Source organism: Aphelocoma coerulescens, chromosome 1 (genome assembly GCF_041296385.1).
Source record: "Aphelocoma coerulescens isolate FSJ_1873_10779 chromosome 1, UR_Acoe_1.0, whole genome shotgun sequence".
NCBI lineage: Eukaryota > Metazoa > Chordata > Aves > Passeriformes > Corvidae > Aphelocoma > Aphelocoma coerulescens.
In genome coordinates, this window is record NC_091013.1 from 59,733,261 (window position 1) to 59,759,893 (window position 26,633).

At 36.5% G+C, this 26,633-nt stretch overlaps 1 long non-coding RNA gene across 2 annotated transcripts; it reads left to right on the top strand.

Annotated features, from left to right (window-relative positions):
• Nucleotides 1-738: 738 nt before the first annotated feature.
• On the top strand, nucleotides 739-24,759 carry LOC138118729 (uncharacterized). Of its 2 annotated transcripts, none has more exons than XR_011155272.1 (3): nucleotides 739-796; nucleotides 1,006-1,099; nucleotides 23,248-24,759. It is a non-coding gene; the product is annotated as an uncharacterized lncRNA (long non-coding RNA). The 2 variants fall into 2 exon arrangements; XR_011155271.1 differs by lacking the exon at nucleotides 739-796 and adding an exon at nucleotides 19,813-19,915 and having other exon boundaries at nucleotides 823-1,099.
• The last annotated feature ends 1,874 nt before the right edge of the window (nucleotides 24,760-26,633 follow it).

Sequence of the window (26,633 nt, forward strand, 5' to 3'; positions counted from 1 at the left end):
GAGATGCTCAGTGTGGTTTATAACAGTTAGAATACTCTGACTGAAGATGATACTGGTGCTGTTTCAGAGAATACATTTGAAGATCCTGTTGGATGAAGATGATGACAAAGAAATTTTGTCATGGGACTGTGTGCATTCAAAATAGTAGCAACAAGTGAGGGGTCATGTTTTGGGAAAGCAGTGAGAAGAAAATGAGATGCTAACAGTGGTGCAAAGTGCATTGATGCACTTCTGAAGAGCTGAAGGAAAATTTAAGTGGATGGCAACTTTTTTACTTTTTGCAGACAAAGACTGTACTAGTTTGAAAACAAACCAGTGGGAGGCACCAAGTCAGAATAACAATTTAATGGGGAAATTAAATAAAGGGAAAAAAAAAAAAAAACCAAAACAAACCCCACTGTTTCAAACTGACAGAGTCAGGATACAACCTGACACCCTGTTAGTCAGGGTGGCAGTAGCAGTCTGATAAAATGGTGGCTGCAGTCTGCCTGAAGTGCTGGATGTGGTTCTGTCAACGCAGTGATCCTGTAGAACTGGTCTGCCCTTCCTCAGAAGGTCCAGTGGTGGCTGTATAGCTCCTGTCCTCTGGGAATCCAGTGGAAAGGGTGTCTGTGATGTTTGGAATCTCATATTATATCCAGGATGGAATGCTTGGTTCCTCCCTCTGGGTGGAGCATCTCACAATGGGATGATGAGTTCTGAGGCCAGGTGTTGATGGGCTCATTAACAGAAGATAGTCCAGAGGGAGGAGGAAAGGAAACACTGCCCCACCTGGTCTCAACAGCTCATGAGGATGGTAATAGAATACATTGCAACCCGGGACAAAGACAAAACAAGACATTGGTTATGGAAAGAAGGCAGAAAAATTCATGTGTAAAGGACTAGTTTGTTCACCTGAAATATTTTGGTCTTCTCAAGTTAGAGGTTCTTTTTCTCAGAGGTATAATTATTAAATGCTAACATAGCCTAATATCCAATATGTTGTACTTCTTTCCATGTTGCCAGTGTTACAAAGACATCATTTTGCAGCAGGAAGTTCTCTTTCAGCAGTGTGGCTCTGAAAGCATAATTTTCAAATGCTTTTCAGAGTTTATGCCTGGTAAGTGAATCTCTTTACCTTGTGAACTTTCACATTATTGGACCAACTGAAATAGATGCTCTTGTCCTTTCAGGATAGAGTTTCAGCCATAACACTTAATTTCTGACCTTTGTGGGTTTAACTTATACTCCATTCTGACCTTCAGAATAATGGCATGAATATAGGCATTTGCATATTATAGATCCACAGCCTGAAATATCTACTCAAAATTAGAATAAGTAGCTGCTGGGTATACATAATGCTTGTGGGGGTTTTTTGTTGGTATTGGTTGGTTGGTTGGTTTTGGGGGTTTTTGTCTGTTTTGTTGTTGTTTGGTTTTTTTTTTGTTGTTGTTGTTGTTGTTTTTTTTTGTTGTGGGAGGTATTTTGTTACATCAGTGAGGCTTTTATGTTTTTATTCATGAATGCATGTATATATGTATATGTGCCTTTGGTATTGAAAAGAACACAATATGCAACATATGAGCTGAATAGGAGGACAGTAAAAAAGAGAATTTTTAAATTAAAATTTGACTAATTACTTTTTTTTTTAGAATATATTACAAAAACTACTCCTGGACTAAAATCTTATTTCAAGTTTCAGCATGTTGTGGAGTTTTATAAACAAATCACAAGCTCCTGAATATAGGGGTTTATGTATCGAAAAGGCTGACGGTACCTAAACTATAATAGCAAGAACAGGCATTACTCTAACGCAAAAGGAACACTTATCCAGCAGAAGGGTGACTTTGTAAATCATTGTTTTGAAAAGTACCTTTCTACTTAGTTATATTCAATCTGCAAATCATAAATTCTTTATTTTACTGGCAAAAAAATAGGCTGGATTGGATTTCAATTTTTTTTTCTTGCGTCTCATTATTCTACATCTGTCCTGACTCTTCCTTTCAATCATTTCCTTTGTGATTGCTCAGCTTCATGTTTGCTATAATTTGTTAGGCTAAAATGCTTGACGTTTATACTGGGAGTCCCATGCAGCTAGGCAGCTCAGAACCTGACTTTCATCTTAATGGGCAAAGCAAAAAGCCAGCAGAAAATGGAGGCAAAGGAGAAGAGAAAAAGTTGTTTATATTTCTGAATTGGTTAATGCAATGCTGTAAGAGCTATTCTGGAATAGAATACCTTTCTCTTCAGATAAGCACTGGCAGCTGTGCCATCTGCAGTATAGAATACCTACCTGCTTCTGAAATATATAGTGATTCTGTGATAGCTGACTTATATTTACTTACATAAAGCAAGCTATACTTTCTCCTTCTGGATTTGTTCTGCTTTCATTTACTCAGTTTGGCAGCTTACCTTGTGTACAAGCTGTCAAAATTTGACTAATGTGCCTCTGGGAATCAGCTGGTCAGTAAATCTTTCCTTTGTCAGGCTCCTTTGGCTTTGTTGAACTGCTTTGTCATTATAGTAACCAATTGAATTAGAATTGGTTTTTTATTTGATAGTTCATTCTCTGAAACAGACAAAAATTACAGCAGCAGCATGGTAACAAATTGAACAGAGCGGGGGTGGGAGAAAGCTTAATTTATTTTTTATTCCTCTCATGAATAAGAGTCTTAGATTTCCCAATATTACCTTAGAAAGATGGAAAAAGAAATCTACCTGTTTATGTGAGCAATAATTATATATTCTGTGTAAGGAGAAAACATTCTGGTGTGCACTGATGAAGACTGTTAGTCATTTCATCATGTTCTGCAGCATTGCTTCTTCTGACTGCGCACAGTACTAATAAAACAAGTTAATGGAGTTTATTCTGTCACAAACACTACAATTTCAAAGAGCTGATTGCAGTCTATGGGAAATCAGTGTCTAACAGCCTCTTAAACATGCACAGTAGTTTTAACATATTATCCAACAGAAGATATACATTAAAGCACTCTAGTTATATGTGTAAGAAGATATGGAGAAAAGAGCAACAGCATCCACTGTTGCTAGTTCACAGGCCATTTTGTGATAGTTGGATCAGTACAAAAAAATGAGTGCCTCTATGTTTCCAGTATTTACAAACTCTCCAAATGATAGTTTTTCTGAAACTCAAATTAGCTAGGATGTGGAATTGAGAAATTCACATTTTATAAGATGCATTTAAACCAAATTGTACTATTTAATAAGTAACTTGCAGCTTGGATTGATGTTGATAAAGATGTACAAACCAAATGCTGTTTCACAGTCTCTGAAATTGCATGTTATTCATACTAAAATATGAGGCTGATTATAAGATGCAATGGTAATCAGACTGAATTAATAGGAGCCCTTCAACAAACCTTCATTTCCTCAAGACTCATGACATTCCCTGTAAGTAGACATGGAGAAGATGTACTATTTTGGAAAATAGATTTCAATTGTTACATGAGGATTCAGGACTGTCACTTTGGTTAATCAATAGAACTTCCAATTTAAAATACTGTTTAATTGACATGAAGGTTTTCTACAGGATAATATGTTCTTCTACCCCCTCAGTCTAATACCAATTAAACTCTAACAAAAGAGAAAAATGAAAAGAAGATGTTTCGATGTTCACTGGACTTTAGGATCAAAGAAATGTATTTCCATTACAGAACACTACTATTTTACTTCACTGTCTCCTTATAAGAAACCCATCTCTTTGGCTCATGGAATACTAATTAAAGCTAAGGGATCTTAGGAAAGCTGAGGCTGATTCAAATTTCTAAATTTGAAATTTTCTGTCACAGGCAGACACTAATGGGTCTTTCCTTGTATAAAATTTAAGTACACAGAAGCTATCAGGAATGGAGTAATAGCATTGGAGACAAAGCAAAATAGAGTTAGTTTATTGCTGGCCTGGACTCAACATTAGCAGGATGTCCTTTGTTCTTGTTTGTGATGCTTTTTGTGGCTTGGTGAGAAATAGGGACAAAAGGGAGATGGCAGCAGCAGATGTGGATATAAAATGTGTACACTGTTAAACATATGGCCTTAGATGAGAACAAACACAACAGAGAAGGCGAAATTGCCGTTGCCATACCAGAATTTCTGTCACACACATGATGTCTAGCCAGCAAACTTCATTTACAGCCAGCACACTGACAATCCCTAGGATTCAGTAAATGTTGCCTATATGATTTTAAATATCTTTAGTGCAGTTCTAGTATTTTCCTTTTCTTTTTTGCTGTTTCCTGTATTATTTTCAAAATTAAGGGCATTTTATAAAGAGATGTAATCCCATGTATTCAAAGACCTTATTGATCTCATTTCCATTCTTTAATTTTACGCAGTGTAAAGTCTGTCTTTGAATAAAATAAATGTATTTTCAGGGCATCCAATTAACGATGTATTAAACATATTTTTTCCAAAAGTTTTAAAGTGCATAATATTTTAAGTCATTAATTTTTCAAAATAATTTAATGCTTAAAGCCTGTTAAGTGTCTTTTGTCTTCAATATTAAATTCAAATACTTTCTGCTAGTATATCACATCTAAGTCAATCTGCCTTCGTTTTATTTAACGTGAAAATCACATAAATATTTCTCATTATCCTGTATTCTTGATTAAGGGCCTACAAGTGGGTCAGCAGGATATTGATAATGGGGCATATTCTCTCCTCAGAAAGATTGTTAAATCCTGAATAGGTCTGCTGATGTGCAAAGTTTACGGCTTCATTCTGCAATGTAAACGTGCAGTGTTGCATGTGTGAATGTAAAAGCAAGATGGAGAAAGGGTATGCAGAGATGCTTACTACCAGACTGACTGGAAATTGCCCTGGGGAATGAAAAGAAGATTACCCAAACCTTCTGACAGAAGATGGCAGAAGAGGTTAGTGCCCAGTTAGGATAGCAAGATCTCTGTTCAAAGCCCTTGCCACTCTGATACATCTATTGCTTGTCATTTTATCCCTGCTTCAGCAGTAATGAAACCAGCAGGCAACAGCTTCTGTCTAATACTGTTGGGCAATACTTAGGGCAGCTGCTGAGCATAGCTACAGCATTAATCTCTAGTTTAAGTCCCATTGATTTTGTTGGTGTGTAAGTGTGCGGTTCTGAGGATGTCCTACAAATGAGCTCAGTCATGAGAGACCGAGAGCTTTTCCTTTCTTCTGATACATTGGCTTCACCTTAAGTTTGTGCTCAAATAAGTATCTTCCACAATGCAACCTGCAAGGACTTGCAAGATCCTTGTTTAGATATTCAAATTTAAGAGACTAAAACTCATAATATTTACAAGCACTGTAGAAAATATATGTATAGCTCTCCTCTTGTGCTACAACTTGTAGTTATTTTGTCCACCTTTTTAAGTAGTAGTATGCTCTGTTTTCTCTCTCTAAGGAAGAAATAGAAGGGTGTCATAAAATGGGGATATTCCATCAGTTTTAGTTTGACTACAACTTCAATCACATTTACATTATCTACTAGTTTTTAAGTTATGCTGGTTCTATGAAGTAGAGAGTAATTGTACTGAGAATATGTAAATAAAATTAAAGATATTAACTAATAACAATGAATTTTAATTACATATTGATAATGAAATGCAGTAAAAAAATGCTCAAAGAAAAGGCATTATTTTATACCTTTGGATAAAACTGAGGTTAGATCTCGGTCTCCATCTACCCATCATAACTCTTCATAAGCTATATTGTCTAAAGGAAATGTGAAAGTAATCAACCTAACAAATTTATTTATGGGAATAGAAAGGAAGATGCCCCTACAGGTCTTTATTTATTAAGGGTTCTCCAGCTCTTTGCTTTAGAGTAGGTATGATCTATAATTTTTTTACTTTCCTAAGCTATGCAAGGTTTTCCCTTGATGCCTAGGTCCCTCAGATGCATCTTATCTCAATATGTAGATAATTCCTCTTGTCTTCCTTAGAAAGCTATGAAAATGAGGCACCAGGGATATGAATGTCCCATTTGAGTTTCTCAGACACCGTATACAATCCAATGCGGCACCTTTTATTTCAACGTATCTGTAGGAATTTGTCGCACATTACTGAAATCCTCTCAGGGGAAGTACAGCAGCTGTTTAACAATACTTGGCATCAGGCTACAATGTATTAAGGCAGGAAGTGATGAGCCAAAACATATCAAATTGAACTGCAGGGGCAAAATAGGTATGCAAAATGCAAATCCTCAATCAGAATTTGGCCAATCTTCCAGGACTAAAACTGCAACTCCTGCAAATAGTGATGTGAAATTAAAACACAATTGTGAATATGCTGGATAGAAGTCTTACTAATCCCTTTGTTCAGGAACTTACTAAGAAATATTGACTGTGTAGATACCAGCCAATTTATTGAAGCTGTAGCCCTAGGGAGCTAGTGCAAGTTGTAGTGCATTATGATGTTTTGCTCTGTGGCATTAGTGCAAAATATATATCCATTGCAAGTCAATTTTAAATGCATTTTTCTAATGTGATGAGTCGTAGTCAGTGTGTAAGACTTTGGATCTACCTCAAATTTTTTAAAACTTTTTTTCTTGGAAGTAAGGATTGTTTATATATCTCCAATCCTTTTAAAATAGTAAGAGTTTCCAGGTATATTATGAAGCTTTACTAAAGTTTAAATTAAAGGCATTAAAATGTTGAGATAACTAAGGCAATAAGGTGGGTTTTTTTGCACCAGTATCAGTGCAGGATTTGAACCATGTTCTGAAGAGAGATGGAGAATCGATTGTACTGAGAGATAAAGGAAGATGTTTCAAATTAGTAGAAATGTGTGAAGACAGACTAACTCTAGCTGTGTTGTGGCTGTTCAGAAAAGGAGAAAGACTGGTAGCAGATGATCTCTAAGGGAGCAGATCTGTTAGGGAAAGTACTGAAAATTATGGTTTAAAATAAAATGTAAAAAGGAGGACTACACTAGAAAAGATGGCATAAGGGAAGTACTTCCTCTCTTAAAACCAGGAAGGTAGAAGAATTCTGAAATCTTGGCATGTGGATATTGCTGGAACCTGTATTTACAATAGTCACTGCTGACAAGTAAAGGCCAGATCAATGCACAGAGTTAAGTAAAGAGAAAATGAAAAGTTGAAAGTCAAAGATCAAAGATGGCACTAGTTAAGAAGTAGTTATTTGAATTACTCCTGTTTGCCAGAGGGTCACAGGAGAAAATTAATTACATGACCAAGAAGGTGATGAAAATACATAGAAGTCATATTCAGTTTTCACTAGAAAATGCTCTAGATTCACAGATAAATAATTTACTTTTTTTTTTTTTTAATTACAAGAAAGAAAATTATTCAACACAATCAGGCAATAGCTGGAAATAAAGTAATCACTGAAAGTGAAAGAAACAGCTTAAGAAGGATTCAGACAAGCAAATGTCTGTATGATCTGAAGATAAAAGCAGCATATTATGCAAAATTTAGTTTTTTCATTTCATTCAGAGAATGTGCATTCTAATGTAAAACAAGAACTTCTTAGGAATATGGGTCAATTAATTTCCATTGGATGAAAACTAAAATCTAAAGTGGGGTGTTCCCTAAGGCTCACCAAACTGTAATTTGTAGGAAGAATTCACTGAAGACTTTGCCATTCTTGATTAAATTTGAAAGGAAAAAACAAATTTTGTATCTTCTAGCTAACAAAGCAGCCAGCTGATAGTTTGCTTTTGCTTCTTCATGGTTGTATAAAAGTATGTTTTATACATGTAAGTAAAATCATGATATATGATACTTGATTTCAGAGTCTACTTTGTTCAAATGCTGCAAGATGTTTTAAAAAGTCTCATAGCTTCATAAAATGAAAGACAAAATATTTCAAACCCTTTGAAGAGTACAACAGGAATTACTATTGCTGTGTAATGAACTCATAATCAACTCATTGGACATCGATGACTAGGATAGAAATTGGTGTACATTATAATCCAAACATTAAAATCAAAACTAGAATTAAGAAATAAAATCTCACTTTGGGCTGTGAAAGCACATGGTTAATCCTACTATCAAGGGGAATTAAGTGACTGTATTTGAAGCTGTCATGGAATGCCTAGTTCCTTTAAAATCACATTTTTTTTAGATTGGTTTAGTTTTGTTTTCTTAGTGCCTCTTCCAGACCATCTGAAACTGGTAAAAAGTTCTTAACCAGCAAGTGCAGAAGAGTATCTGCTAATGGCAGTGTCCTTAGTGGTCAGACAATGGTCATGCTCATCAACAGGGATTGGGAGAAGGAAAGCACTAGAGGAACTAAGGTTTCTGGGCATCCTAAACTTAACTGTTCAGCAGCACAAGGTGCAAGGGAGAGGGAAGAGTCACTGAGACCCTGAGGAGCTGTGTGGTAGTCTAAGTACTTTTGAGCTGCTGAAGACAGAGCTCATGAGCTCTGACATGTGAGAGTGTGTACTTTTTGTGTAGGTAAAAGAGAAAGAGAGAAGGAGTTGGAGAAATGCAAACAGCTCTATGGCAACACTTGGAATTTTTGTTTTGGAGCTTAGTGGAGTATGCAGTGCTTTCAATAGAAGCTCCTAGTAAGTGCTGCTTCTTTATAGGAAGTACTGAAACGAGATCATTCCAATCATTATCAGGCATATTTCACCTTGCAGACAAAGAATACTGGCTAAAATACTCATTAAGCATTTGAGTTTTACAGTTCATTTAGGCTGTACAGACAAAAAAAACCCCATCAATAAAAAATCTTGAGAATGACCTTATGGTCCTTTCTCTAAGAAAAAAAAAAAGCATATGCTGTGTAGATGAATTAGATGATGGGATACCATGGACTGCAGTTTAACTGAAACCATTGATCTTTACAAATTACACCCATTTGACAACAGGGATCCATCAAACTCCCATAATACAATGCCAAAAAAAATTTTTTTTTTTCTTTTTATACTTCGCTCCTTTTATTTTTCTTCACCCTGTTTCTGATTATCTTCTCCATTTTATGGTGATGGCACTAAATGCTAATGAGGTCATTCCTAGTCCTATCCCAGTCAGTCTTTTTGGCATGATTATTTCTGGAGTTGAACAAACCGCATGGAATAAATGAGAGTAGCGCAGTAGGAGACATTTTCAGAGTTTCATGTAAGAGCTTTCACTGATAATTCACCTTGATGGCACAGATTTATCTGCATTGCTAATTTGTGTGCTTGAGCCTGCCTGTTCGAGTTTGAGTGTGTGTATTCTCTTTGGCAGTTCAGTCTCACAGATACTACAGTACAAGGGGCTGGCTTAACTATTTGTCATAATTATGAGAAGGATCTGTCTTTTCCACCTTTCTTGAGGTTATTTCTGTTGCTGGACTGCAAAATTATAAGGAAGGCTGAGGAATGACAGCCTCAGGAGAGCTGCAAAATGAAAAAGGATCTCTATTAACATAGCTAGAGATTCTGTGAAGTTGTATGAAGCAGTCACTGACGATAAAAATTGCTGAAAGGAACGTCCAGTGATCACACCAAAATGAATTTGGACTGAGGTTTTCTTTCATTTGGTTTTGAGGCTGTTTTGTTTTTTTTTTTTTTTTGTTTGTTTGCTTTGGTAGCAGTGTGGATTGTGTTACTCCAGTTTAAAAGAAAATATATAGATCTGGGTTGACTGATCAGAGATTTAATTAACATTTAAACAAACTGGTATTTGGTTTGGGGTTTTTTTGTCAGATAATGCCTTTTCTTTAACTTTTTCCATCATCTTTACTAATTCTTGCTTGAAGGTAAGGTATGTTTTTTTTCCCATTGCCTTTTTTTGTCCCAAGATATTGCTGATCTGTTTGCAGATATCCATTTACTTGTTCAAATCCTTAGCTGAGCTATAGTAACTTAGACAACCTCATGTGAAGTAGAACTGACCTAAAACTTTTTTACCCTGTAACAGTTTATCTGCCAATTTGGTATCCAAAAGGAGGCTGCACATCTCACATCTGTTGGTTGCTGACCTCCTTTTGGTTCTGACCACTGAACTAGATAGACCTTGACTCTAATCCAGTGTGACAGTTGTACTGTCCCTCTGTCTTGAAAGGGTTTTGGCTGGTGCAGAGATCCTGTTGAACCTCTTATGCCATTCTCATGTCCAGCTCCATAACAGGAATAAGGACAGAGAACTGTAACACCACAATAATGTTTGACTTTAAAGTTTGCTGCTAGATGCTACTGGTTTAGTGCAACAGAGGCTCTTGATAGGCCCATTTGCAACCCTCAGAATTTTGTGAAGTATTTAAGTCAAATATGCATATGTACACCTTTTTCATTACAGCAAAATGCAAAATAAAACAAAACAAGCAAATAAACAAACAAAACAACCCACCACACAAAGCTAGCACCAGCTGTGTAAATATACTGATTAGCTCTCTAAATGGGGAAACAGAGAGATTTATTGTTGTGCTTTTAGCCATTAAACTAGGAAGTAGCTGCCTCATCTTCCCTAATTTGCAGCCAATTCCTGACTCAGGTTTCCTCCCTTGATCAGTTTAGAGTCAGCAGAAGTGTTGTATGAATAAGGATGAAATACAAGCTGAGTAAGGACTCCTTTCTTGATCTACAGGGAGAGACAGAGGGAATGATTATAGGACGGATAGTCTGCTACTCTTACTGGAAACAATTTATAACAGAAAATATTTTTGGAAATGGAGTTTTTTCTTTTAAGCTATGTTGACTTCACAGAATATTTAGCAATTTATCTACCCCCTTCTCTAACTGGTTAGAAAAATATTGACTCAGAGCTAGTTATTCTTGTCAGAGTTCCAACTTTGGGCTTCATATACAGCTGCTACGGAGGAGACTCCAGAGCACTGGCAAGTGAGAAGACAGCATGCGTCAATGTCACTGCATGGCCAGTCTTGGAGACAAAGGGTCCTTATCTTCTTTTCTTCCCTCAATCGGGAAAGTGAAGAAGATGAGCTGAAAGCTGCTTTCATTCTCACAGATGTCAACATTAAATTCTCACTAAACCTGAAGGGGGCAGAGTCAAGCGCTGCTTGAGCTCCTTTTGCTTGTCTTTCCCCACACACCCTATTCCCTTTCTAAAGGCTCCATTTTAAGAAGTTTTTCTGAGATGTCAAAATTTCCCTCTCCCCATTCTAGATATAGTTCCCACAACACAGACGGTAGGAGAATGAGAAGGTGGGCAAGACTGTGCTTAATTTCTGGAAGCTGATAGTACTCTCCTTCAAGAAAATGCAATACCATGAGGTGTGCTCTTGCATATTGCTTCCTTTCCTAATTCAGTTGAATGGGATACTGAGAGCAAGTTGACATTGTTAAAGTAAATGATCCAGGGCTTTGGTAATGAAGACACAGCCAGAGTGAAGTTTATTTTTTTAATCTTGAACAACCCAAACAGTATTAAGTAGGTTGTTCTAAAATATCCTGCAGTATTTTCACTGTGAACTGTATTTCAGCATGGTGCATACAAAATCATTTATAATAAGTTGATTTATGGATTGAAATGGCTTATTTATATGCAGTGTGAATCGATACAGAGTGTTTACTGAATTTTCTCCATAATAGCCTATCATTAGCCAGAACTCCCAGAGTGGGAGAAAAGGGGCTAGACACTGGAGACTAAAAAAACCCACCTAAAAAAAAGCTATATTATGTCCCATCTGCTTGGAAAGGATTCTTTTTTATTAATTTCAAAATTATTAATTTGATTTTTCTTGTCTCCTAGCCAGAAACTGGATTTGGAAGAAGTCACACACTATATTAAAAAATTTTGAGTTTTATAAAATCTGAGTAACGTGAAATATTAATTTATTTTGGGAAGAAACTAAAAAACCTGCAAAACAACAAGGAATTACACTTCTACAAAGTCATTGCTTACCTTTTTTTTTACTGAGTATATTTTACCCTTCTATAATTTTGGGATTCCAATCGCCTGTCAGTGTACTTCAGTGTTATAACATATATGAAATCACTAGTATTATATCAATCCAGCAGAACATAAAATCAAGCCTGATGCTCCTTCCAATTTTAAGAAGCCATTTAATAACAGACAGTATGTCTGGTGTACCACGCTTCTGCAGCAGAGCAGCTTTATTATGTACTGTTGCTTAACAACTGTTGCTTAACAACGAATGAGGGTAATCCTGACTCTTCCATCACAGAGCTCTGCAAACTAGAATCAGTACTAACATCTACCTATCTGGAAGGATAGGTTGGAGAGAAGGAAATTAAAATACGTGAGGAAGGCACTGCAAATATTCCTATCCTCTGCTAATCTATTTGCATCTCACATACCTTGAGCATTCTCACCTCTAAGTGCCTAATGCATGTGGGAGCTTCATGAAAGATAATAAATATGAATAACAGCCTGTAGCACTCCCACCCTCATGGCTCATTTCTAGCTCCTGCTATTCCTATCACTTTTTCTTTCTTACTCACAGAATAGTTATCTTTATTTTTATTTATTGTGCTCAGGAGAGTTTATTGTGTTAGTTACAGATTAGTCTGATTCTGCTACTCAGTAATGACATCAGTAATGAGAATTATGTAAGAAATTCAGTCAAACAATAAATGTGACACCATAGAATCAGATTTTATTATGTATATGTGTGGCAATTGGAGGGTGATTTCAAAATGACAAAGTACTCATGGTTTCAGTGCTTCCTGCAGCTGTGCTCTCCTTTAAGCTTTATTCTCCATTTAAGAAAGAAAAAATCTAAATCTAAATCATACATTATAAACTCACAGTTTAGCCATTTCAATATCAAGAGAAAGTTGAAAGCCAGTGCAGTCATGAATAAGCACTAAGGAAAGCTTCAGACAACTGCTGTTTAAAAGTAATGGGAGGCAGGAGGGAAGAATGTTCTGAGTAAACAAAAAGATTTCAGAAATCTGGAAAACAACTTTAAATCAATATTTACACATATAAAACTGTTATCTAAGTTCTTACCATTTACCCTTTCAGAAAGGGTAAATAGTAAGGTTCTAATGGATTTATGTCTGAATCTAAAAGGAGATTTAAGGTGGTCTTCACAATGGCTTATGTAAAAAAAAGGGAAGCTGGTTATCCTAAACTCCTGCAGTCAGAAAGGAAAGGTGTCCTCCACTAAGGAAATGCAAAACAAACCCTGGGTTATGATTTTTCTTTAAATTTTGTTTAAATAAGCCTCTCTTTTTCAACTGAGACATTTGGAGTCAGTGTCCTCCAATCAGGGCTTGATTTTCAGTGTATTTGGTATTTTCTTTGAGCACATGAATCAGATGTGCAGACACTTCACTTTCAGAGACTAATTTCAGGACGTGCTCCAGCACGGAAAAGGAGTGATCTTTTCTGTGGACTTTCCCGCAGTATAAATATAGAAAAACCATTCCATCCAGGTCCCTCTGGTTTAAAAAAAGCAATAATGACCAATTTCATATACCTAAAGACATTCAGATTTTGATTCACTTTCTCAAACCTCTATTCTTGCTTCAGTTGCATTTTAGAAACCAAGTTTTTTGTTGTTTTGGAGTTTTTTTAAAGTATCAGTATATTTTTTACCATAGGCTTTCTGAAGGAACAAAGGTAGATCACCTCAGTTAAAATTTAAACCTTTAAATTCACCTTTCTTAATCCCCCTGTCCAGGTGTGTTTTTCAGGTGGCTTACTGATACCAAATGTCTTTGTGGCAACAGACTGCTCAGATTTCCTTGTGAACATGAGAAAGATCAGCAAAGATGTTGCTGCTATATTGACAGATGTCTTTTCTGTTTTCACTACTGTAATGATCACCATTTCTTATTACAGTCCACTTTCATGCAGCACGCTGTGGAATGTTCCACTACATTGCAGGCCACTTGTGTGAAGGGACTTGCCACAGGAGCTGACTTTGACTCATGCCAAGATATCAGCTACCTTCCCATGAAGGCTGGAGCAGAAAAAACACGTGCACACAGGATAAATAGCACAAACACAAACTGTGCTTTCAAATTCTAACATGCTTAACACAACGGCAAAAAAAGCCTAACATTTCATGTGGGATTTCTCAGTCACAGAAGCAAAATATAGTGAAGAGCAAGCCTAAAAGCTGAGCTGCTTCTCCTCCAGGGAGGAGTGGTGTTTATCATCCTTACTTGTGAATTCCTATGACAGTCCTTTCGATCTTCCCATTACCTACTTTGCATTTTCTCTTTGTATAGAATGTTTTACTTTTGTTGTGTACATGCTCCTTCTCCTATTTTTTTGTGCTCTAAAACCAATTCTACCTGCTCACAAAGCTGAAAACTCTTTCAGTGGCCATTTGGGTGCTGTTTTATACCCTTGATGACTGCCATAATCCTGAGCCTTTATTCCCAAAGTTTCTGCTATCAACATTTGTTTGCTACACTGGTCCTGCAAGTACTTGTGAACATATTTGGCTTTTCCCACATAGTTAAATATCATTTGTAGCTGTCAACTGAATCATCGCTTGAAAGAGCACAGTTCTGGGCATGCTGACTCCATTGCATTTTGAATCAGAATGTTTCATTACAGGGCAGTCTCAGGTATAAGCAGGTGTGTTTTCAGTACTATGTGTGCTCTGTGGGATCTATGCCACACTGCATGGGGCACAGCATATGCATGGAATTTCTGCTGGTGAAACCCATTCAATATCCATGAAGTGCTGTTTTAACTCCAGTGAAATGAAAATGTGAAAAAAGGAATTCTGCTGAGCTTCTGACAGTACTGCTCTATAACCAGGGCTGTCGACCTATAGATATCCCAGAACAGGCTTTGGTAGATACTGCATCCATAGATGGATCTAGTCTAACTAATTTAGTGGTCTCTCTTAACATGCCCAAAAACTGTGGGGGGGGGGGATAAGGCTTGCTTTTTAGATGTGTTTGAGGATCCATTTCCTATTTGCATTTTGGATGGAATGATCTCATGCAACAGCACATGTTGGGATCAGCAGTTTTGTCAGGGAAATAGAATCTTCCCCTCTATTCAGCAATTGTGAGGCCACATCTGGGAGCACTGTGCCCAGTTTTAGAGCTCCCAACAGAGGAAAAAACAGTCATATACTGAGTAATTCTGCTGGAGGAGCTCCAAGAAGGTCAGCTGGCTGAAGCACATAGGATATGAAGAGAGGCTGAGAGAGCTAAATCTGTTCAACCTTAAGAAGAGAACACTTAGGGAAGGTCTCGTTCTTTCCGTGGGTAACTAGAAGTTCATGTAGATAAACTGGAGTCTGACTCTTCTCTGAAGAAAACAGTGGAAGGATAGGGGGAATGGACACATATTGGAGCATAGGAAATAATTATTTATTAAACTTAATTTACACTTTTTTTTTTTTTTTTTTTTTTTTTTTTTTTTTTTTTTTTTTTTTTTTTTTTTTTTTTGCCATATGTACCAGGATGTGGCAGGTTGCCTGGAGAACCTGCAGAGTCTCCATGCCTGAGTGTACAGAAGACTCAGCCAGACATAACCTGTTCTATTTGGACCGGTTTTGAGCAGGGGGTTAGGCTGAAATCTCTGTAAGTCCCATCCAGCCTATACAATTAGTAATTAGATGCCTAGAGCATCTCCTGCCCCTCCTTCTCCACTGACCTTGGTGTCTGCAGGGCTGTTCTTCTCACATATTCTCACTTGCTCTTCTGTGGCCACAATTACGTCTGTGCAATAACATTTTTTTCCTTCTTACATATGTTATCACAGAGACATTACTATCATTTCTAATTGGCTCAGTCTTGGCCAGCAGTGGGACTGTCCTGGAGTCAGTTGGCATTGGCTTTTTCAGACACAGGGGAAGCCTCTGGCAGCTTCTCACAGAAAGCACCCCTGTGGCCCTCCACTACCAAAACCTTGACCTGCAAATGCAATACTGAGGGCTGGATCATCTCTCCCTGTGAGAGATAGGGGTTGTCCAGCCTGGATAAGAGAAAGCTCAGGGAAGACCTGACAGCAGCCTTCCAGTACCTAATTACGGCAGAGCTGAAGAGGGACTTTTTACGAGGGCCTGTAGTAATGGAAGAAGAGTGAATGACTTTAAAAGATGGTATCTTTAGGTTAAGTATTAGGAATAAATCTTTTACTCTCAGGGTGGTAAGGCACTGGAGCAAGTTACCCAGAGAAATTGTGGATGCCCCATCTACGGAAGTGTTAAAGGTGAGGTTAGTTGGGGCTTTGAGCAACCTGGTCTAATGGGAAGTTCCCTGCCTGTGGCAGGAGGCATGGAACCGATGATCTTTAAGGTCCTTTCCAATCCAATTTTATAATTTTATGATTCTATGAATTTATGAAACAAACCCAAGAATTACACGACTGATTATCTGCACCACTGAACTGTCAACACTGACTCTGCTGTGTTCCCCTGAAACCAGCTTTCTCTCCAGAATGAGCAAGGAGTATGACCCTTGACCTGGTACAAGTCACTTGGCTTTGTGCATGGTGATTGATCTCTGTCCCTCTTTTATTTACCTATATGGACACAGTAGCAGGGACTCAGAACCATGCTTTAGCTATGAACACCACGATTGTCTGCAACACCAAAACACGACTCGTGAAGCTTTGTGAAACTGAACATGCTTCAGTTCACCTTTTGTAGAACTGGAAAAAACCCAAGGGATTCTGTCCAAATTTACAATGAACTGGCTTCATGCCATCCCATGGTTATGCAAACGAAAAACCCAATTGACAAAATATAGGAAAAATAAATGTACAACCTAGCTTTCTGTGCCAGTCACTACTATACCTGTAATTAATTGCTGGTTGAGATTTTGGTCTCCTGTGGCAACAGCAAATCATTCATTATCTGCTTTCCTGAGTTATGACTGATGGAGTTAGACTGCTATTAAACACATTTGGATTTATATTTATCTTATTACATTAATATTATTTTAATTTTAGAGAAGTTTTTCCAACATTGATTTGCTAGCATATGTCTGGGATTAGAAACTTTAGATAAGTGCTAGATCATACATATGTTTTTTGAACTTACTTTCTATAAAATTTTGTGCATATAGTATGTATAGTTTTGATACAGGAGAAGGGAAAAACCCAGGTATCAAAAGCAGAGATTACTCCAGCTGTGTAAAATACCAACCTGCAACTGAATGTGATTAAAAAGAACTAAAATACAAAAAATCTCGAAAGTAAAATTTGCAGTCACAAAGGAAATGCAACGAGACATTTAGCTCAGTGTACAAGTGGGTGAAGAACCCATCTCACACTGCCATTGATGCTTTTATGCCTCAGAACTACTAGCACTGATGTTGAACCTTACCAAAATCTTACTACAATGTACACACAAATGCTCATCTTTACAAAGTGTAATGTTCTTTTAACAATGTCAGAAAAAAACCAAAAATAGGAGCTCCAGATGTAACTGTTCGTGAAGGATAAACATCCTCTTGGTAGAAATGATTGTGTACACATGAAATAGAGATTTGTGGAGTATGAATGTTTTTGTACAGAGCCCCTTTTCAGAAGAGAATGAAACTCTGAAGTCCCATTGCAGAATGGTTTGTAGGAAGATAATATCTCTTATAAAAACAATTGATACAGTCAGACAAAGCAGATAATCTTACAGAGTTTTTCCAAACCTCAGGAGGCTTCTCTATCAAAAGACAGATTTTCTCAGTTGTATCAGGTATTATCTCTTTCAGAAAACCTTGCTTCATTCATATGCCTCAGTCTTTAGGTCTGTAGCAACAAACATTAGATAAAAATATTCTTATTTAGGAATATCTTTGAAATATGAGCTCGCTAAATATGCACATGCACCAATTACAATCAATAACACTCAAACATTGCTAAATGTCAAGTACTGGTTTAAGTACCTGCTCTTCATTTCCCAAGAAATTGTTGGAGTCTTGTATTTGTGCCTTTTTTATTCCCTTGCCATTCTATGATTTTATGCCAATCTATGATTCTGTGAATGCTTCATAGAAGCATTCTGATCCTATGAATGGTTCATAGAAGAATTTTATGATTCTATGCCAGAGATGTAATCCAGATGACTGGGTTTTCTCTTTCTCTGAAGTAGCGACTTCTAACCAGAAAAAAGTTACTATATGGTGAAAGAACCATGCTCTCCAACAACACTGTTTTGTTGGTTTTGTTTTTTTTTTTTTTTTTTTCCCAGATGAAGATTTCACTATGGAAGAGCAATAACTTGTTTTTTTCCTTTCCTGTGGTTAGGCTGTCAAACTAGAGAGAACACTGTTTTTAAACATTACCAACAGATTAAGGCAGTTCGAGTTAAGTCTCCCTGCAGTGCTCATTCCCTAGTCCAACAACACAGGGCTTTTATTGGTATTTTATATGTTACACAACACACTGGCTTTTCTCATTAACGTAAGAAAACAGAAGTTTACAGAGGTACACTTGGTATTTGGTGTACCTGAGAGATTGCAAAAGCTACTTATTTGATACGTATACCTTGCAGTTATTTACATAAAAAAAGAAAAGTCATTCCAAAGCAGGAGAAGCTTAGTGACTGCAATCTCATTGAGTGCAAGTAAGTGCCTGTAAACAAAACTGCATCTGAGTAGTCTATTTTCTCTGCCTATGCGGAAGGCATGGCAGAAGATCAAGCAACTAAATAACATCCTTTCAACTTCAGTGTCATAATATACTGGTAGCACAGGGGTATATATACAAATGTTATATATACACCATATATCATATATAAGTTTGTTTACTTTTTCACTACTTCATCTGCTTCTTACAAAAGCTGCCTCAGACTGTTGAACCTGGTTTTTAAACTGTGAACACAGACATGTTTATTCAGCAGGCAAACATTGATTTGCATGTATATGCCTTGACATGCTCCAAGGTAATTTTGACTTGTGTAACAGCAAATTTTCAAAGGCATAAGCCACCATCCTTTCTTATATTGCTGAGTCTTTTGTGCTACAGGGACCTAACAAAGTTGGGCTCAGCCATATTTGCACATAATGCAACCGTCTGTCCTAACAGGTGAGTGGTCGGAGGTCATGAAATACAGATCTTCATAGTGACATTGTCAAATCAAGGAGAGGCAAACAGCTCTTTATAAAATCTTCATTCCACTTGCAACCTGATTATCCATGTTTTTAAGACAGACTTTTGTACAGATTAATATATGTCTCCATAAAGAAATTCGTATAGAAAGAACTTCACAGGTACATCGCCACAAAAGCGAATGGGGCCAAGGCAAAAGCAAAAGATAGAAATTGATGTCACACATTTTAAATTAGAAGAAAATAGCAATTCAGATCATATGTTACCACAAGCCTCATAGTGGTGATACTTTTCTTTGTTACTGTGCACTTAGTTATGCTTCTTTTATTGTTTAGTGTAAGCCACTTCTATTTAGATAATTGCTCTATTTTTTTCCAGAGGTATACAGTAAAATTCAACATTTAGAAATTTTATGGTGTAAGTGTCTAAAGAGCTGTGGCTAATAGTATTATTTACTTAGAATTTATTTCTGAACTGGGGTCAGAAGAGATCTCTGCAGCTCCACACAACCTTGTTTTGCTGTAGGTATTATCTCCATGTATTGTACATTCATTATCAGAAAGTTGGATTCAGCATTGACTCGATGCCTTTCCTACATAGATGATTAAAGCATAGATGATTAAAGAAGATTCTTCCTGCTTTGCTGGATCTCAATTCTCACAGTACTGAGAAAAGGACCTCCAGTAAATTTTGGGGTTTTCTTTAAGTCAGGTTTTAAATTTAATGATCTGGAAATATCCATTCAAAGACAAAATGGGATCGACAAAATCTATGCTCAAGGCTGTAGGCGTACAGATATTGGGACATATGTGTCATATTGTTTGTTGCTAAATCTGTACTTTTTAATGTGTATATATGTATGTCTGCCTCTCTGAGTGAGACCATAATATAGGAAAGCTAGAAATAAAATAAAAATCCCTTGCATTTCAGGGAATTAATTTACTGTAGAAAACAGAGTCCTTTCCTCACTGAAAGGAGGATACCAAATGGATTGATTATCAGCAGACTTTGCTTTTGGTCTTCAAATACCATGGTAAGAACCAAGACCTTTTATGTCGATGGATTGAGCTTCTCAACTCAGAACACATGGGAAAGAAAGATAGGTTTTCTGGATTCCCCTTGCTCAGAGAAAAAAAATTTAAAATGTAATAATAAATAAATAAATAATAGCATAATTAAAACCTGTCTGTCTTGGTATGACTTACTATGGTGTAAATTCTTATTGTTTGGAGAGATAGCTGTATTGTATTTTGTGCAAAATCTTATTCTTTAGCAGAGATGGGATCTATAAAACGTGTAATAATTTTAATAATTTGAAAGTGGTATAACTGATAGTGAAAATCATATGCAGTTCTGTGAAAGAAACAAGAATAAGTGTCTGCTGATGTTTTTGGGGGGATGTTTGCTATTTTTTGGCTCCTTCCTGCCTTCCTTCCTTCCTTCCTTCCTTCCTTCCTTCCTTCCTTCCTTCCTTCCTTCCTTCCTTCCGAATTCCTTCCGAATTCCTTCCGAATTCCTTCCGAATTCCTTCCGAATTCCTTCCGAATTCCTTCCTTCCTTCCGAATTCCTTCCTTCCTTCCTTCCGAATTCCTTCCTTCCGAATTCCTTCCTTCCTTCCGAATTCCTTCCGAATTCCTTCTGAATTCCTTCCTTTTTTTTCTTTACATGTGCTTTTTTTGTGCCTATGGTTGTTAGTGTAGTACTTGCTGATAATAAGAAAAGTATGTGCCACAGTTTCATGGTGTTGGCCTTCCAAACTTGGGTATTTTATTTCTCTTGAACTGACTTCTATTTTTGCTGTGATGACACTTTAAAATGAACATCACATCACTGATTTCCATAAGCACAGATGGAATTCATCAGGGAGTCATAATTCTGGTTCTTTCCCTCCTCCTCTCATTTTGAATGACAAGTGTAATAATAATGAGATCAGAAAAAGACATAATCTTTAAAATTAGAGAAGGAATGGATAAAGTGAATGGTTGTATTAGTGAACTAAAAAATTACATTTTCATCAAGACAAAATTAGATACTTTCAGAAAATGCTTGGACAAAGCTGAAAATCACATGAGCTTTTCAGAGGATTAGATGCAGCAAATGAGACAGGACACTGTCTATGCACTGAGAAAATGATATGTCACAAGGCTGGGATATTTAAGACAGGGAGGAAGGTGCAGCCTTTTCTGTCTTGGAAGAAAATGGGAATATTTTGTCTCCAGTTGCTATCACAGGTGCATCAGTATTTCAGTAAAGTCTTATCAGGAGTAGATGTTTGATGTATTCCATCTACCTCTGGCAGACACCAAGGTCTTTAGGTTTGTTTGCTCTTTATTATTACACTTCAGCACAAGTGGCAGAGCTTGTCACAGTAATAAGTACTTTTGAGCTACTTAGGAATCAGCATCCGATTTTATATTCTTTGCTAAAGCCAGAGCTAAACAGTTTCTACTTCAGAAGCCAAGGGCTGTTCAGTTTGATGTTGCTGTAACAATTGTGGATGATGCTGGTTGCTTCCCTGAAGTTAGAAACACCTACAAAAAGGCAAACAGAAAATGGAAAAATGCTTTCAAACTCATCCTTTTTCATATATGGACAATGCCAGCATTTACTTTAGAAAGATATCTTCATGTAATGGGAGATAATACGCTAAAATGAGGCAGGATAGAGGCCATTTTGTGCAGCTTCAATCTACATTCTCTCTGCCAATCTTTGTAAATCATAATCAACACATGACATCTGCTACTTAATGTCAACATGAAAAGAAAGTTGGAAAACAAAATTATGCTTTCCATGCTGTGTTTTTATGTGCAGCTCTTTCCATGCCTGACTTTAGAATGCAAATAAAATTTGAACTTCTAAAATGTCCTATTGAACTCAATGCCAGCAGTTCCTGCTCCAAACATGCTGAAATATATACATTCTTGAAAACAGAAGTAATCCAGAAATATTACTTAGAATAAAATATGATTTATATTATTTACCTAGCTGCTAAAAAATAAAATTGAGTCTAAGGTCTTCTAGGTTTCCTCAGATGTTGATGGAAAGACAGAAAACTTTTAAGTGGTCATTCGCTCTATCCTGTGAGTGTGCTTAAGGTTAGTGAGGACACTTAAACTCCGTAGTTGGTTTTGCCCATCAATCATCTTGGCTGGTTTTGTCTATTCTGTTTTAACAAACTCCATGCATTATCCATGTCTAATTCAGATCACAAGTTGCATGTGCTAGTCTGATTTAGGTCTCTGACACAGTGGTTTGTTTTTCATACCCATGGTTTTAAGGCACTATTCAGCCTCCTTTGTCTGTCTTCCAGACTGTGAAAAATACTCTTCAAGCAAGCAGGTTTTTTTCAGTATTTATTTCAAATGGCATGAAATAAAAAATTTCTAATTTAATTTTAACTAAAAAATAAGTCTATTTTTATCTAATAATAGATGAGTTACTTTAATATTACAAATAAAGTGAGAAATATTTCATTTGACTCACTGCAAGTTAAATGCAGCACTTCTATATAAGAAACAGCTGATAAATGTTGCTTTGAGTTAAGGTACTTCAGGACTATTGCTGGATGAATAATGAATTACAGTATTTTATTTATCAACCTTAAGTATGCCTAGACTTAGAATCCAAAACTTCCAACATACCAGTTCTATTTGATTATTAATGAAATTTGAGTTCTCAGCTGGCTGGTATTCATGTACTCAGGTATCTTTTTCTCTTTTTTCTTTTTTCTTTTTTCTTTTTTCTTTTTTCTTTTTTCTTTTTTCTTTTTCTTTTTCTTTTTCTTTTTCTTTTTCTTTTTCTTTTTCTTTTTCTTTTTCTTTTTCTTTTTCTCTTTCTCTTTTTCTCTCTCTCTCTTTTTCTTTTTTTGCATTTTTCTTTTTTCATTTTCTTTTTCTTTTTTTCTTCCTCTTCCTCTTTTTCTTTTTCATGGCGGGGTGGCTTACTTGGTTTGTTGTTTTTTGGTTTTATTCTTTTCTCTTTTTAAATTTTATTTTCTTTGCTTCTTTTTAAATATTATTCTCCTGGTAATCATAAAAGCAGTGAAAGAATAACTTTCAACATTGAATCATTGTTATTTGCACAGCATAGATTTTAATTTAGTTAAAAATGCACATTTTCATTACAATTCCCTTGAAAATCAATGGCTTAAATTGAGGATGAACAGAAAGTCTCATGAAATTACCAGTAGTTTTGTTAAGCCCAAAACTAAATAAGAAAAAAAACAAAAGATGTAAAGGATTCAGAAAACTCAGTCACCATATGATTGCCATCCTGTTACTTCACCTGTGAGGAGAATATTGCAGAACTGCACTCAATGCTGTGGTTGTGCTTTTGATCTTGTTTTATCTCTTGTTTCATTTAAGTATGTAGAGTTAAAACACTGGAGAGAAGTGGATGCCTCAAGGGTCAGATACCCCTCAGACACACCTTTGATTCCTGAGTCTCCTGACCAAGTGTACTCCTAACACTCTCTACCTTCTGAAGACTACCTACTCCATACACTCCCACCTTCTGAAGGTACTGCGCTCCACACAAAAATGAAGCCTGTGAAAGACATTTCCAAACAACATGAAAAGTCAAATCTACAAGCAAAGAGCAATCTTCCTGCTGAATACTGAGCAAAAATCTTCTCACTCGGCTCCTGAGGTGCTAAAACTCAAGGCTACATCCATATTTGGGTCCTTCTCCTGGTTTCATGTGTCTTGATTCATCTGGCACAGTGAAAAAAGAGCATCACGCATCAAAAGTCAGTGCTGAGATAAAACAAGGAAAACTTATGGCTTTGGGAAAGAAGGATTGGCAAAACAGGAGCCTTGGACTGGGAAGAAATGAGGATATGATGTGTGGAGAAGGAGGCATTTGAGAGTGAAAACTATGGGAGAAGTTGTTGGTATTGGAAGGCACCTCCCTTTTATTTGGATCTTTATTGCAGGACAGGAAGCACTTCTACAACACAACTATGTGACTACAGAAGCTATGTCTGTGTTACTCAAAAGAGAAAGACATTGACCTATGACTTTGGAGGCAGCTGTCGTAGGATAACAACTTATTCACACTGCCTGACATTAGCCTGCTTTGGAGCAAGCTGGCCGTGTTCAGACTGTGCAGGCTATACCACGCTCTGTGTTGGAGTTCCCTGAGGCTCTCATGAGTCATAAGATACATAATTATTTCAAAATTTTTTTAAGCAATATGTAGGCCTATGATGCTTTGTAAGTGGGGAGATTTTATAGTACGTAACTGAGAAATAGTCTTCCATGTGATGTAGCATATGGGTGCTTGAGAATGCAGTCTTTTGAGTAGGTGTTTAACACAGTAGGATGAAGAGCTATCACTGGTGTACCTTATCTACGCTGCCTTTTGGGAGTGAGATCTCATATGAACAGCCTCCCAAGACAGTGCTCTCTTCTGACAGCAACTATTTGGTAGGGGAAGAGAATTTTTCTTGGTGAAAAGCTGAAGAAGGATGAAAGACCATAGAAGAAATAAAGTTTCAATGTGATCTTCTTGTATGGTGCTTTAATAAAATCATGCTAGTGTGCTTGTGAGGTAATGCTGATTGCTAGATGGGTGTGAGCTTGAAAACCGTGTACCCTTTTTTCATATGTCTTACCTGGTAAGTCCAGGCTAGACCCTTCCCACTGTATAAAAATAGGGATATCAGTGGGAGGTATTTGAATTTCTGAAGAGCACATCACAGAAATGCTACAATCGTTTGTATATTTTCCATCCCATAAATCACTTTTTAATATCCTTTTATTAGGAGCCATAACTAATAATTCTCATTGTCTTAGAAAATGTTATTTCATCAGAGGTTTTTACTATTGTGTAAAGCTCCATTTATGCTTATGTACTATTACTAAGGGCAGAGAAGATTCCAGCTTTAAAACTTTAAAAAAGTTTCTGATTGAGCAGTTTATTTGCAAGAATTTATCATTTTACTTTACATGCTGTCTTCTCATTTTACTTCACAGATTTAAAATATTTTCTTAATTTTTTTTTTTTTTTGGTCTGACAATGGTGGAGTTTGAATTTTGTATGGATTGTGGGGAATTAAGGGAGTTTATAAGAAATTTTCCATCCTGGAAAGACTGACATTTTATAAATTCCATATGTATTTACTTCTAATAATGTAAATGAGGAAAAAAAGAATGCCACAACCATTTCATTCTCACAAGATATAACCATGTATCTTTTCTCTCCTGTCTTCAGCTGCAGGTTAACTTTTAAATGTTCTATCTATGATATTCTTTTAGTTTAATAGCTGTTGTTAGAAAAGAGACATGCCTTTTTCTTATGCATGCCAATAAGCAATAGTGTTTGAAAGGTGAAGAATAATGTATTAGAACCATTTGGATACCTTAGTGGGATCATGCATTTCTCTTCTTTTTCTTGTGAAGTAGAAGTTCAGTGGCTTTTTTTAACTCCAAGGGCAGAAAGATGTTACTCTCAGTGGGGTTGAGCAAACATGCCTAGAGAACAGATAAATCCAGGGAAGAGTAGATCAACTTAGTGACAAAGAAGGAATGGGAGCAGAGAGAAGTGTGTCTCTTAACCTCACAGCATGGGAAAGGCACCTGTCTGAAGGACACAACAAAAATTAGTAGCATAAAATCACAGGGATGAGTAAATTATTGCTTAGTGCTACAAGGTCTCATATAACGTCACATTTTTAATTTGACAACTGAGTTATAATTTACAGCAGGAAGGAATTTGCCGATGGCAGATTTGGCTTGGGACGAGGGAATGCTTACTATCTCACTACAATATATCAAACCATCTGTTTTATATAGGGAGGCACAGATTGAGAAAAATGGAGAGTTATCAATGTGAGACAATATTCCTCATTCTCATATTTTGAATCAGAATTGTGCTAGTGCGGTCCATCTGAAAGTACCTACACAAACAAATAGATATAACATATATACATGGTGACTTTAAATTTCTTCTCTGACAGTCTCTGTCTCACTCACAAGTGCATATATGCACACAAACGTGAAAATTCAGTCTACATGCAGTCATTTTCATATCAGACAGAAATAAAAGAAATTCCATCTCTGAACTTAAGGCAGGCACCAGGATCAGATGGATTTTCGGCCAAATATTATAAAATATTAAAAGATATTTTATATCTCACCTTACTGAGTACTTATAACCATGACTCAAGAATGAAGCTCTTCCAAATTGCCTAAGATTTGCTCTTATTTCTTTATTAACAAAGATATAGTAATTTCTTGTACATGATTCATAAATACACTGTTACTGAATAAGATTTTAGTATGCTTTGAAGTAAAAAAACATTGAAAGCTTTTGGCCTTAATGAAAACCATGAATTTTTCCTCAGGAGGTTACCCCAACAAGCAAAATGCAAAATTCCAGATTAGAGAAAGTTGTTTAATTCATCCATATTAAGGTGACTTACAGCTGACACCTTGCCAGAAATATTCATAGATTGACAGAGGTAGTGAATTTTAGCAAGGTTTTACATTGCCTGATACACAGGTAGGTGGAAAAATATAGTTCTTTTTGACTTGGTGATCCCCACTTACATGGAGTAAGATTATGCTTGTGAGATTATGCTTGCACCTGAGAATAGGGAAGTTAAAACCAAGGCCATCTCTGATGAATAAAGTAAAACAGAAATCTCCAATTCTTGGACCACTTGGTAGCTTAATAGAAAAAAAATGAATTTGTCCATGTTCACTGCAGGAGGGTTGAATGAGATGACCTTTAAAGGTCCCTTCCAACC